At 38.4% G+C, this 13,962-nt stretch overlaps 1 non-coding gene across 1 annotated transcript; it reads left to right on the forward strand.

The window, feature by feature from the left end:
* The first annotated feature begins 10,443 nt into the window (after positions 1-10,443).
* trnae-uuc (transfer RNA glutamic acid (anticodon UUC)) lies at positions 10,444-10,515 on the forward strand. The gene has a single exon. It is a non-coding gene; the product is annotated as a tRNA-Glu (tRNA).
* The last annotated feature ends 3,447 nt before the right edge of the window (positions 10,516-13,962 follow it).

The raw sequence follows: 13,962 nt of genomic DNA on the forward strand, positions 1-13,962 counted from the left end.
GGTGCTAAAAATGCATTGGATGATTAGGGGGTTGTGGAATAAAATTCATTAACACATCACAATATGCTATTGCAATCTACATATATGCCCCCTAGCAGGTGTAAACATAGATAGGCAGGAAATCAAAGCATCCATCTTCAATCCTCCTATCCCATTTGGAGCTTACAACGCTCAACCTCAAAGCGTTCGAGTTGGAAGTGAACCAATGACCTCAATAAACATGTTGTGTGGGATTTGTGGTGCCTTAAAGTCAACGTGCTGATAACTAATGGGAAATAATAACTTTACACAGAGAGAATATTAGCTATATTTCTTCTCAGCAGTTTGGGGGAAACTTTCATATTTTATGAATGTGCACAATCACTTCTTCATGTGATCAATTTTGGCTTCATTTGAAGAGCGTTGATCATGACTTGGCCCTGTGATGAGGTGGCAACTTGTCCAGGGTTTACCCCGCCTTTCCCCTGAGTTCAGCTGGAATAGGGACAAGCAGTAGAACATGGATGATCATGACTTGAAATCTGACTCACTCTTTTCCTACCCAGTCTTCTCTGGAAGACAAACTCGTTTTCCTCTTCAGAATATAATTTTTATAAATTAAAAACAAACAAACAAATAAGTCATCCAAACACATAGCCAACTACAAACCCTGTTTCCATATAAATTGGGAAATTGTGTTCGATGTAAATATAAACGGAATACAATGATTTGCAAATCATTTTCAACCCATATTCAGTTGAATATGCTACAAAGACAACATATTTGATGTTAAAACTGATAAACATTTTTTATTTTGCAAACAATCATTAACTTTAGAATTTGATGCCAGCAACACGTGACAAAGAAGTTGGGAAAGGTGGCAATACATACTGATAAAGTTGAGGAATGCTCATCAAACACTTATATGGAACATCCCACAGGTGTGCAGGCTAATTGGGAACAGTTGGGTGCCATGATTGGGTATAAAAGCAGCTTCCATGAAATGCTAAGTAATTCACAAACAAGGATGGGGTGAGGGTCACTAATTTGTAAGCAAATTGTCGAACAGTTTTAGAACAACATTTCTCAACGAGCTATTGCAAGGAATTTAGGAATTTTACCATCTACAGTCCGTAAAATCATCGAAAAGTTCAGAGAATCTGGAAAAATCACTGCACGTCAGCGATGATATTACGGACTTTTGCTCCCTCAGGCGGTACTACATCAAAAACCGACATCAGTGTGTAAAGGATATCACCACATGGGCTCAGGAACACTTCATAAAACCACTGTCAGTAACTACAGTTGGTCGCTACATGTGTAAGTGCAAGTTAAAACTCTACTATGCAAAGCCAAACCCATTTATCAACAATATCCTGAAACGCCGCCAGCTTGGCTGGGCCCGAGCTCACCTAAGATGGACTGATGCAAAGTGGAAAAGTGTTCTGTGGTCTGACAAGTCCACATTTCAAATTATATTTGGAAACAGAGGAAAATAACCATTCGGATTGTTATAGGCGCAAAGTTCAAAAGCCAGCATCTGTGATGGTATGGGGGTGTTTTAGTGCCCAAGGCATGGGTAATTTACACATCTGTGAAGGCACCATTAATCCTGAATTGTCCATACATGTTTTGGAGCAACATATGTTGTCATCCAAGCAACGTTATCATGGACATCCCTGCTTATTTCAGCAAGACAAGTGTTTTCTGTACCTGGAAAAACAAAGGTAAACTGTATTTTCCAGACTATAAGCCACTAATTTGAACCTTACCAGCGGTCGGGGGACCAATACCGGTCCGTGACGCATTAGCTACCTTTCCGCACAGAAACAACAATTCATTTATAAACTACCACATTTTCTCTGACTTAACTTTCGCCTGTCCCACTAAATACACCAATAAGCTTGTAAAATAGATGCATATTACAACTCCTTTGTTATAGTCCATGGAACAATGCACATTAATGGACAAACAAAATGTTAATGTGCCAGATTGTAGCCAAAGGTTAATTTTTGATGCTTTTTTTTTGCTGTTTTTATCTGCCACATGTAGAAAGCTGGTCCGTGACAATAATGCATAAATGAAACCGGTACCTGATGGGAAAAAGGTTGGGGATCCCTGCTTTATACAATGCTGCTACTAATCTATGCATTTCCCGGGTTCACAAGCTTCAAATGCCGCCAATACATTTATCCTTGTTACATCAGACCAATGAAATTTCCGAACGATTCACGTTGGACCAATTCAATTGTTCACATTAAATGAAACACTCATACAGTCAGCCATTTACCGCATTATGGACTCACTGTCATCATGGAGAAGAAACATTGAAAGGCACACGAGCAGACCCAAAGCAGAAGACAAACTACCCGGCAATCAAAAAAGGAAACAGCCAACACACGGAAAGGAAATCCACCACCACTAACGAGCCCTGAAAACCAGGAGGAGAAGGACTAATACCGCGCTCAAAGACATCTCTGGGAGGCTATTGTATGTTGTGCTACAGGCGCTGTCTTTTGCTACATTTTTTAACAAACACAAATTCCTTATGGATTAGTTAATCAATCAATCACAGTTTACTTATATAACCCTTAATCAAAAATGTCTCAAATGTTTGAAAGTGCTGCTCAAACCACAACGACATCCTCGACTCAGATCCCACATCAGGGTAAAAAAAAAAAGTCAACTCAATGGTAACAACGAAAAACCTTGGAAGGCACCGCAGATGTGGGGACCCCCCGCCCAACGTGTAATGAATGCAGAGTAAATACGGTTAATAATGGGAGAGTCCAGTTTACAGTGTTTGGAGGAAGAAGAATACTGAGTTGCATCCCAAGAACACCACACCTACTGTGAGGCATGGGGGCGGAAACATCATGCTTTAGGGATGTTTTTCTGCTAAGGGGACAGGACGATTGATCTGTGTTAAGGAAAGAACAAATGGGGCCATGTATCGTGAGATTTTGAGCCAAAACATCCTTCCTTCAGTGAGAGCTTTGAATGGTTTAACAAATACTTATTTTCCACCATAATTTACAAATAAATTCTTTAAAATTCCTACAATGTGAAATCCTGGATTTTTTTTTCACATTCTGTCTCCCACAGTTGAAGTGTACCTATGATTAAAATTACAGACCTCTGTCATCATTTTAAGTGGGAGAACTTGCACAATCGGTGGCTGACTAAATACTTTTTTTGCCCCACTGTATGTACAAAATATAATTTGGCCAAAAATTAGGTGCAGCTTATAATTAGGTGAACTCTATGGCCTGGAAATGACTGTACATTGACAACTACTGTACAGAGAAGCAATGTCATGCAGCTTCTACCTGGTGTTTTAGAATCCAGGTTCATACAGACACTTTTACTTTAAAGCTTACTTTGCACTGAATAGAAAGTCATTACATGCTCTATTTTTAGTGTGTACATCAAAAGCAGTATGTGCTGTAAATCGTGTGAGAGCTCAAATGTATGCATATTTACTAATGAAGTACTCACACTAGCTCCTAACATCAATGTCAACAAATAATTGCTTATCTTACTTGTTTCGACGTATTAAAGCTGTATTGTCGCTGGTTTGTATTCAGTGCATACCTGAACAATTTTTTTTTACACACGAAATAAATCTGATAAAATCATAGTGGTGCTCAACCCACAAAATAGAAGATTACGTTGCATTATATTGTACCTACTTTTTGAATTCCCAGTTGTCTGGAAGCGGTAGAAAATGGATGGATGGATGGATGGAACGCACCAAGAGTTGTCATATTACACTTTTTCTCACCGCTATTGAATCTTTATTCCAGACCTGGGAAAAATATGGCCTGCTGGACGTTTTCCCATATTTTTTTTAGATCTTTAACATCGAAACTGTAGACCTCAGTATGATGTGCAGTTCTGTTTTCAAATTACCTTAAGTTTTGAATCATAGAAAGTATTTCATTGGTTGGAATCTGCGCTTTTGAGTGATATACAAGTTATTCCGGTAATCTACGTCAGAGCACCTCAAATGAGGCACCAAGGAGTTTGTTTTTTCTCAGAGAAGCCAGCCTGAAACGCAGGTGTCAGGGACAGATGCGGAAGCAGATTTCTACAACAAAATTCTGCAGAAAAGTGATATTATATCAGAATGTGTTCATTTTTTTTGTTTGTTTTTATACCCCTTTGCGTTCATATTTTGTCGCGTTTATTGCAATTTTTTTTGTATGTGTTTCGCTTAATTGTCAAAGATGTTGATCGAGGAGGTGATGTGAAAAGTAAAAGTGGAGCGACATTCATATGGTGTTAATACCGTAATTCCTTGAATTGCCGCCGGGGCGCTAATTAATTTAAAACATCTTCTCACTCCGGCGTTTACCAAAGGCATGCGGTAAAGGCAAGCATGCGCTCATTATTTTGAAACCTCTTCTCACTCCGGCGCTTGCCAAAGGTATGCGGTAAATTTAGGCCTGCGCTTATAAATTTGAGTGTGATGTAAGGACACCATCATGAAAAGGTTATTGTCTTACCTTTACTTATAAATAAAGTCCATGCACAGCTCCTTCTGATCAAAAGTACCAATAACTTGTTTATAGAAGTCTTCCTCATCTTTCTTCAGTTTTAAAAGTCGTTCTGTCTCAAAGGATATCTTCCTTTATTACCTCCTGTTTCGATTGAAAGTCCAGTTTAGAAAACTGTTTTATTTTAGATGTGTAATCCTCCATGTTAAAAGTGCAAGCGAGAAGGAAAAAATATACCTTCGCTGCTCACTCTTGCTGCTTGTTGTCACTTCTTCTGCAGCCGAGTAGTCGCAAGAAGGATCTCCAGCTCCCTCTACCACCAGGAGGCGGGAGTCATTTAATGACTCATATTTGACACATGCAGCTACAATATATTAATAAAACATAGCTGCTTATAGTTCTTTTTACCATATTCAATGGCTTGGACCTTAAATCCTACTGACAAGCTCTTTATCTTCTTCCTTGTATGCGATTTCAAATGATTGAAATCAGCCTCCTCCATTTTGAAAATGAGGACAGGGGAAGTGTCACTCGTGACGTGACGAGTTTGACCCGGCATATGCTAATTATTTTGCGAAACGAGTTTGACCCGGCGGAAATTCTAGACGTGCTAATAAAAATAATATTTTGCGAAACGACTTTGACCCAGCGTTAATCCTGAGCTGGCGTTAATGCTAAGCATGCGCTAATTATTTTGCGAAACGAGTTTGACCCGGCAGTAATTCAAAGCAGGCGCATACTATATACCCGGCGGCAATTCAAGGAAATACGGTATTCAGTGTTTTATCGTTCGTATTTTATATTGCAAATAAAACATTCTTTATTTTCATGTACAAAACCCAAAACCAGTGAAGTTGGCACGTTGTGTACATCGTAAACAAAACAGAATACAATGATTTGTAAATCCTTTTCAAATTATACTCAATTGAATAGATTGCAAAGACAAGATACTTAACGTTCAAACTAGAAAACGTTATTTTTTGCAAATATTAGCTCGTTTGGAGTTTGATGCCTGCAACATGTTTCAAAAAAGCTGGCACAAGTAGCAAAAAAGACTGAAAAAGTTGAGGAATGCTCATCCATCAAACACTTATTTGGAACATCCCACAGGTGAACACGCTAATTGGGAACAAGTTGGTGCCATGATTGGGTATGAAAGCAACTTCCAGGAAATGTTCAGTCATTCACAAACAATGATGGAGTGAGAGTCACCACTTTGTGAAGAAATGTGTGAGAAAAGTATCGAACAGTTTAAGAACAACATTTGTCAATGAGCTATTGCAAGGAATTTAGGGATTTCAACATCCAGTCCGCAATATCATCAAAATGTTCAGAGAATTTGGATAAATAACTACACCTAAGTAATGATATTACGGACCTTTGATTCCTCAGGCGGTACTGCATCAAAAAGTGACATCAGTGTGTAAGGGATATCACCACATGGGCTCAGTAACACTTCAGAAAATCACCGTCAGTAACTCCAATTGGTCGCTACATCTGTAAGTGCAAGTTAAAACTGTACTATGCGAAGCGAAAGCCATTTATCAACAACACCCATAAATGCTTCCGGCTTAGCTGGGCCCGAGCTCATCAAAGATGAACTGATGCAAAGTGGAAAATTGTTCTGTGGTCTGACGAGTCCACATTTCAAATTGTTGTTGAAAACTGTTGGTGTTGTGTCCTCCAGAACAAAGAGGAAAAGAACCATCCGGATTGTTATAGATGCAAAGTTCAAAAGCCAACATTTGTGATGCTATGGTGGTGTATTAGTGCCCAGGGCATGGGTAACTTACACATTTGTGAAGGCACCATTAATGCTGAAGGTACATACAGGTTTTGGAGCAACATATGTTGTCATCCAAGCAACATTTTCATGGACGCCCCTGCTTATTTCAGCAAGACAATGCCAAGCCATGTGTTATAACAGCATGGCTTCATAGTAAAAAAAAAGTGTGGGTACGAGATTGGCCTGCCTGTAGTCTAGACCTGTCTCCCATTGAAAAAGTGTGGTGCAATATGAAGCCTAAAATACCACATCAGAGACCCCGGACTGATGAACAACTTAAGTTGTGCATCAAGCAAGAATGGGAAAGAATTCCACTTGAAAAGCTTCAAAAATTGATTTCCTCAGTTCCCAAACGTTTACTGAGTGTTGTTAAAAGGAAAGTCCATGTAACACAGTGGGCCAACTTTTTTGCAATGTGTGACATGAAACCAATTCTTAAAAACAAGAGTCAAGTTTGCTTCAATAAAGGAAATAGCTCACCTGCCCGAAATGAAATTGTCATAATACGATGACATAATATAATGAGAATATACTTTCAAGGGTGTGAATATTTGATGGGATGTCTTCTGACAGTCCTGCATGGTACCAGGTGTAGCACCAGATGGCGGTGTATTAGATCCTGCACGTTTGCGTTTAGCGTGAAGTGCTATTTGCTTACATCCAACATGTTCTGGCTTCATGATTAGGCTGACCATATTCTGAAATCCCAAAAAGAGGACACATATATGCATGCCAAGGCTGGGAGTAGGTGAAAATTTGCCAATGATACTCGAATTTGCTTTATAAATAATATATTTATTTAAATAAAGCATTTTTCTCCTCTGACTGCTGTGTTGGCGCTAGGAATTTTTAAAAATGGGGTCCCAGGGACCCCATCAAGTTATAAAAATGGGGTCCCACAATACATTTTTGGGGTCCCACTTTTTGGTAAGCATTTTGAAAACAAATGATAAACGTATTCATTATCCTGTTGTATCTCACATTCTATATCGTGTTTTGGAAAAAGGTTGTCATAAACGTTACTTAATTCATAAAAAAATAATAATAAAAAAAGAAAACAAATGTTTTATTCTTTCCTTCATGGATCTAAACTTTACCGCTGCTGGTAGTTTTATGTTTTTATTTAATAAGTTGTAGGTGTATTTATTTCATTATAAAAGTGTAAAAAGTGTTTTGCTTCGGTCATAAATGATGATAATGGTGTGCCAGGGCATACATACATTTTATATTTAACGCTTAAATCTCTGGAGTCTACATCAACTTCACATCTATCCCTCATTTCAAAATGTTTTACTTTTTTTATGTTGTTTTTTTGTTTGTTTGTTTTTTTTTTGTCAAACAAAACTATGTTTTTAATGGCAAACACAAAATATGCAAAATCTTCCACCAAAAATATTTTTCTTACTGGAATATTTGATGTGAAGTAATGGGAATCTTGGATAGATCAATAATTCATAGTAACATTGATTTTGATTCAATATTATGTTTTGAGCAATGACAGTTTGAAAGGGAAAAAAAACAGCTTGGTTTTATTAGTCAACATTGCAACTTTTTATAAATTACATTTTACCTTTAAGCTTTTTTATTTTACTTTTGTTATGTTTTAGTTTATTTTAATTGTATTTTTAGAATGTGCCCTGGGCCTTTAAAGGCCTACTGAAATGAGATTTTCTTATTTATTTCAGTAGGCCTTTAACAGCTAGCCTGTCTCTATCCTCGAACGATGTGGATCCAGCGGGAGATAAAAGTGAAGTTTCCATGGACTCACAAATACTAAGATAACTTATTTACCGGAGTTAAAAATGTTGACTTTACACTCACCTTAGTGTTTACGAAGAAGTCTATTTCCTTTTCCTGGCAAAACTCAAACCAACACTTCCTGTCAATAGCGTCACTTCCCTAACTTCCCCGAAAGTCCCGCCCCCCAGCCAAAGCCATTGGCTAACACCCCGTAGCCAGCCGCTACAATATTTACAGCTTTGATTGATTGATTGATTGATACTTTTATTAGTAGATTGCACAGTACAGTACATATTACGTACAATTGACCACTAAATGGTAACACCCGAATAAGTTGTTCAACTTGTTTAAGTCGGGGTCGGGCTAGAATTCACACATATGTATATATATATATATATATATATATATATATACATATATATATGTATATATAACTTAATCCTGGACCTACATTGAAAATACACGCAACCCTAATTCAAAATGCCGGACATTTGACGCATTCAAAAAGAGGACATGTCCGGGGAAAAGAGGACGTATGGTCAGCCTATTTATGATACCTGTCATCGTGCTTCAGTGACTCCAAGTAAGATTGACGTGGGATGAGAGAAGCTGTTGCCAACACCAAATATATATTTCAGCCTTTGCAGTATTGACGCATTAGTGGAATATTGTCAAAATGTTATGTATTGTCATGTTAAAGAAGTGATACACTAAGTCTGCAAAAGCCCATAAAATAGTGTTAGAAAAGTCATTTTAGTGCAGGTTATCTGAGTTTAAAGTGCAGGATATAGAGATACTGCAGTGATATTTTCATCAAACTGCAGCACTTGTCAACAGGGAACATATATTATGTTATTTACGTTCTTGGAAAAATTTCATGTAAAACTTAGTCGATGTCTTTCACACCTTGGATCACACTTTATCCTGAAATGAAGACCAGCAGTGGAACTATGACAGAAAATTGTCAGTGTGTGGGAGATGGGTGGAATCATATTAGAATATTGACTTTCTCCGTTTGCAAGTGCTGCAAGATGCATTGACGAGAAAGACAAGAAGACAGCACATACACACGCACAGTGCATACATTTGTAGCTGTCAAGTAAAAAAAATAGGAAGAAGAATCTGAAGAAGACTGCAGATGACAGTCAAAACATGTCAGGTAAAAATTCCATCTAATATACCGAAAAATATTGTCTGATTACAAGAATACTTGAAAAGTGTATGAATATGAAGACATAATTACCTTTTTGAGCAAAAAAATAGGAAACATAATTTTTTTGAAGCGTCATGGAGCCCGTTCTCACAGTGCGAGGACTATGCCAAAAACACTTACCAAAACTAATAATAAAGTGACCTGCATCATTTTTGTTTATTAGTGAAGAATAAAAGAACCTTTATTTTTACAAGCTATTTTTAAATGAACATTAGATTGAATCAACTTAGTGTCAGTTACACAAAACGAAAAGGTTGACTTACAAAATAAATGGTACTATTTTAAGTAACATGTTTTCTCAGTGATGCAGTATGTCTAATAATATGAGTGGAGTTTTATAAGTACTTTAATATATCTACTGTGTGTTAGCATTTGCTCATTCAAATCCATTAAGGAATTTTTTTTACATGCAAGTTGACTGTAATATTATTTAAGATACTACAATAAATAAACTGAGAGCTAAGACATTCATTCACCTATTTGAAATATAATCAACAGCAATTTGTGTGCAAACAAATATTGCAAGATTTTACAGTATTTCAAGGGGCCTATTATGCAAAAAAAACATTTTTTTCCTGATGGTAGCTGTTTATATGTATTTGGTATGTGCTTGAATCCTGGAAATGTGTTATCAAACCATAGAGACATTGCAGACATATTTGTAAAACAATCTTGCCTTCCTTCCTACGTCCTCAAAACAGTCCATTTGGAATATGCTCCTTTTATGATGTTTTTGTTATATGTCAATCAATTAATCAATCAATCAAAGTTGACTTATATAGCCCTAAATCACGAGTGTCTCAAAGGGCAGAAACAAACCACACCGACATCCTTGGCTCAGATCCCACATCAGGGCAAGAAAAAAGTCAAACTCAATGGGATGACAATGAGACACCTTGGAGGGGACCACAGATATGGGGACCCCCGCCCACCTGTGCAATGGATGCCGAGTGGATAAGGTTAATAATGTGAGAGTCCAGTCCATAGTGGGGTCAATATATGTACGAAATAGAATTTGGCCACTGCGATGAGGTGGCGACTTGTCCAGGGTGTACCCCGCCTTCCGCCCGATTGTAGCTGAGATAGGCGCCAGCGCCCCCCGTGACCCCAAAAGGGAATAAGCGGTAGAAAATGGATGGATGGATAGAATTTGGCCAAAAATTAGGTGCAGCTTATAATTAGATGCGCTCTATAGGCTGAAAATGACATCAATTTGACAACTACTGTCCCATATGGTCTAGCGGTTAGGATTCCTGGTTTTCACCCAGGCGGCCCGGGTTCGACTCCCGGTATGGGAACTCTTTCTTTAACAACAAAATAGAGGAAAACACAAATAAGCCACGTGAGCAGGGAGGGACAAGTCACATTTTGAAAAGATCCTCAGTGCCAAACTCTGTAGAATTTGCACCTAGCTCGCTGACAATAAGCTATCCATACACTTAGGTAAAACGGAATCCATCCTATTTGAGTCCCAAATCCACCTTAGGAAAGTTAGTGACTTCACTATTACAGTGGGTGACATTGTTATCACCAGGAAAGATGAGGTCACCAACCTGGTTTCCATTCTAGAGGCTAATCTTTCCTGTGCTAAAATGGCAACCAAGGTAATCAAAAAGGTTAACCAACAAACAAGATTTCAATACAGAATGTCCTCTTTGGTCAACAAAATCACCTTGAAGATTCTAGCGGCAACTCTCATTCAACCCTTTTTCGATTACGCATTCACCTCCCGGTACTCTAGCACCTCCAAAACCCTCAAATCTAGACTCCAAACATCCCAGAACAAGCTTGTCAGCTTACTGCTCGACCTCCACCCCAGATCACACCTCACTCATACCCACTTCTCCAAAGTGGGCTGGCTCAGGGTGGAGGACGGAGTAAAACAACTTGCACTGAGCCTAGTCTATAACATTCGCTGCACCTCCCTGATACCGAAGTACATGTCAAACTACTTCCATAACTTAAATGACCGACATAACCACAACACCAGGGGGAACTCCAAAAACCATGTTAAACCCAGATTCTGATCTAACAAAGGTCTTAACTCATTCTCCTTCTATACCACATCAATATGGAATGCACTCCCAACAAGTGTAAAAGAAAGTGCATCTCTATCCTCCTTCAAAACCGCACTAGAAGAACACCTCCAGGCAACTCCAACCCTACTCTGATGATTAAAGGGGAACATTATCACCAGACCTATGTAAGCGTCAATATATACCTTGATGTTGCAGAAAAAAGACCATATATTTTTTTAACCGATTTCCGAACTCTAAATGGGTGAATTTTGGCGAAATAAATGCCTTTCTATTATTTGCTCTTGGAGCGATGACGTCAAACCGTGACGTCACCTACGTAGTCAACGCCATTTTCTCAAACACATTACAAGCAGCAAGTCGAATCAGCTCTCTTATTTTTCGTTTTTTCGACTGTTTTCCGGTACCTTGGAGACACCATGCCTCGTTGGTGTGTTGTCGGAGGGTGTAACAACACGATCAGGGACGGATTCAAGTTGATTTACGTAGAATGTGCATCGATTAGCCACGGCATGCTAATCGATGCTAACATGCTAACTAGGCTAGCTGTATGTACATATTGCATCGTTATACCTCATTTGTAGCTATATTTGCATCCAGCCTTTCCCTCCACCCACATTTAATGCCAAACAAACACTTATCAATCGACGGATTTAAGTTGCTCCAGTGTCAAGAGATGCAAAAGTCCCTCGTTTGGTCCGCATATTTTACCGGCGATGCTACGACAGACATGGAACAGAGAAACGTGTGGATATCCTGCGACACTCAAAGCAGATGCATTTCAAACGATAAAGTCAGCAAAATCACAAAGGTGAGTTTTGTTGATGTGATTGACTTATGTGCTAATCAGACATATTTGGTCGCGGCATGACTGCCAGCTAATCGATGCTAACATGCTATTTAGGCTAGCTGTATGTACATTTGTAGCTGTAATTGCATCCAGCGTTTCCCTCAACCCACATTTAATGCCAAGCAATCGACGGATTTAAGTTGCTCCAGTGTCAACACGAAAGTCCCGATTGGTTGGTCTGCACATTTTACCGGCGATGCTAAGGCAGACATGGCTGAATTGCGTCAATAGCTATTCGCTCAATAGCATCAGTTTCTTCTTCAATTTTGTTTTCGCTATCTGCCTCCATACTCCAACCATCCGATTCAATACAAGCGCAATCTGTTGAATCGCTTAAGCCGCTGAAATCCGAGTGTGAATCCGAGCTAATGTCGCTATATCTTGCTGTGGTATCAGCCATGTTGTTTGTATTGGCATGACTGGATGACGTCACAGGAAAATGGACGGTGGCTTCGCAGACAGCGAAAATAAGGCACTTTAAAGCCTTTTTTCGGGATATTCCGGGACGGGTAAAATTTAGAAAAAAACTTTGAAAAATAAAAAAAGCCAATGGGAACTGATTTTTATTGGTTTTAACCCTTCTGAAATTGTGATAATGTTCCCCTTTAACTTGTGTGATGACTGTATTATGCTGATAGTATGTATTTGCACCATGAAATGCTGATAGTATATAGTTGAAAAACTTATTCGGGTGTTACCATTTAGTGGTCAATTGTACGGGATATGTACTTTACTGTGCAATCTACTAATAAAAGTTTCAACCAACCAATCAATCAGAAGCAATGCCTTGCAGCTTCTACCTGGGCGACCGGTGCAATGAACGTCGAGTGGATCTAGCATAATAGTGTGATAGTCCAGTCCATAGTGGATCTAACAATAGTGTAAGAGTCCATTCCATAGTGGGGCCAGCAGGGGGTCATCTATAGTGGAGACAGGGCCATAGCGCAGAGACGTCCCCAACTGATGTACAGATGAGTGGTCCATCCCGGGTCCCCACATTGGACAGCTCGCGCATCATTTGTGTTCACCGAATCTGTGCCCGCCCCTCTCCACAAAGGAGAGGGGGGCAGAGCAGAAAAGAAACGGCAGATCAACTGGTCTATCAGGGGGGTCAATTTAAAGGCTAAAGCAGGGGTCACCAACGCGGTGCCCAAGGGCACCAGGTAGCCCGTAAGGACCAGATGAGTCGCCCGCTGGCCTGTTCTAAAAATAGCACAAATAGCAGCACTTACCAGTGAGCTGCCTCCATTTTTTATTTTTTTATTTATTCACTATCAAGCTGGTCTCGCTTTGCTCGACATTTTTAATTCCAAGAGAGACAAAACTCAAGTAGAATTTGAAAATCCAAGAAAATATTTTAAAGACTCGGTCTTAACTTGTTTAAATAAATTCATTTATTGTTTTACTTTGTTTCTTATAACTTTCAGAAAGACAATTTTAAAGAAAAAAATACAACCTTAAAAATGATTTTAGGATTTTCAAACATATATAGTGTACCTTTTTACAGCTTAAATTCCTTCCTCTTCTTTCCTGACAATTTAAATCAATGTTCAAGTAAATTTATTTTTTATTGTAAACAATAATAAATAAATTTTAATTTAATTCTTCATTTTAGCTTCTGTTTTTTCGACGACAAATATTTGTGAAATGTTCTTCAAACTTATTATGATTAAAATTCAAAAAAATTCTTCTAAAAATTCTAGAAAATCTGTAGAATCAAATTTAAATTTTGTTTCGAAGTATTTTGAATTTCTTTTAAAATTTTTGTTCTGGAAAATCTAGAAGAAATAATGATTTGTCTTTGTTAGAAATATAACTTGGTCCAATTTTTTTTAATATATTTTAACAAAATGCAGATT

This window comes from Nerophis ophidion, linkage group LG09 (genome assembly GCF_033978795.1).
Source record: "Nerophis ophidion isolate RoL-2023_Sa linkage group LG09, RoL_Noph_v1.0, whole genome shotgun sequence".
In the NCBI taxonomy this organism is placed as follows: Eukaryota; Metazoa; Chordata; class Actinopteri; order Syngnathiformes; family Syngnathidae; genus Nerophis; species Nerophis ophidion.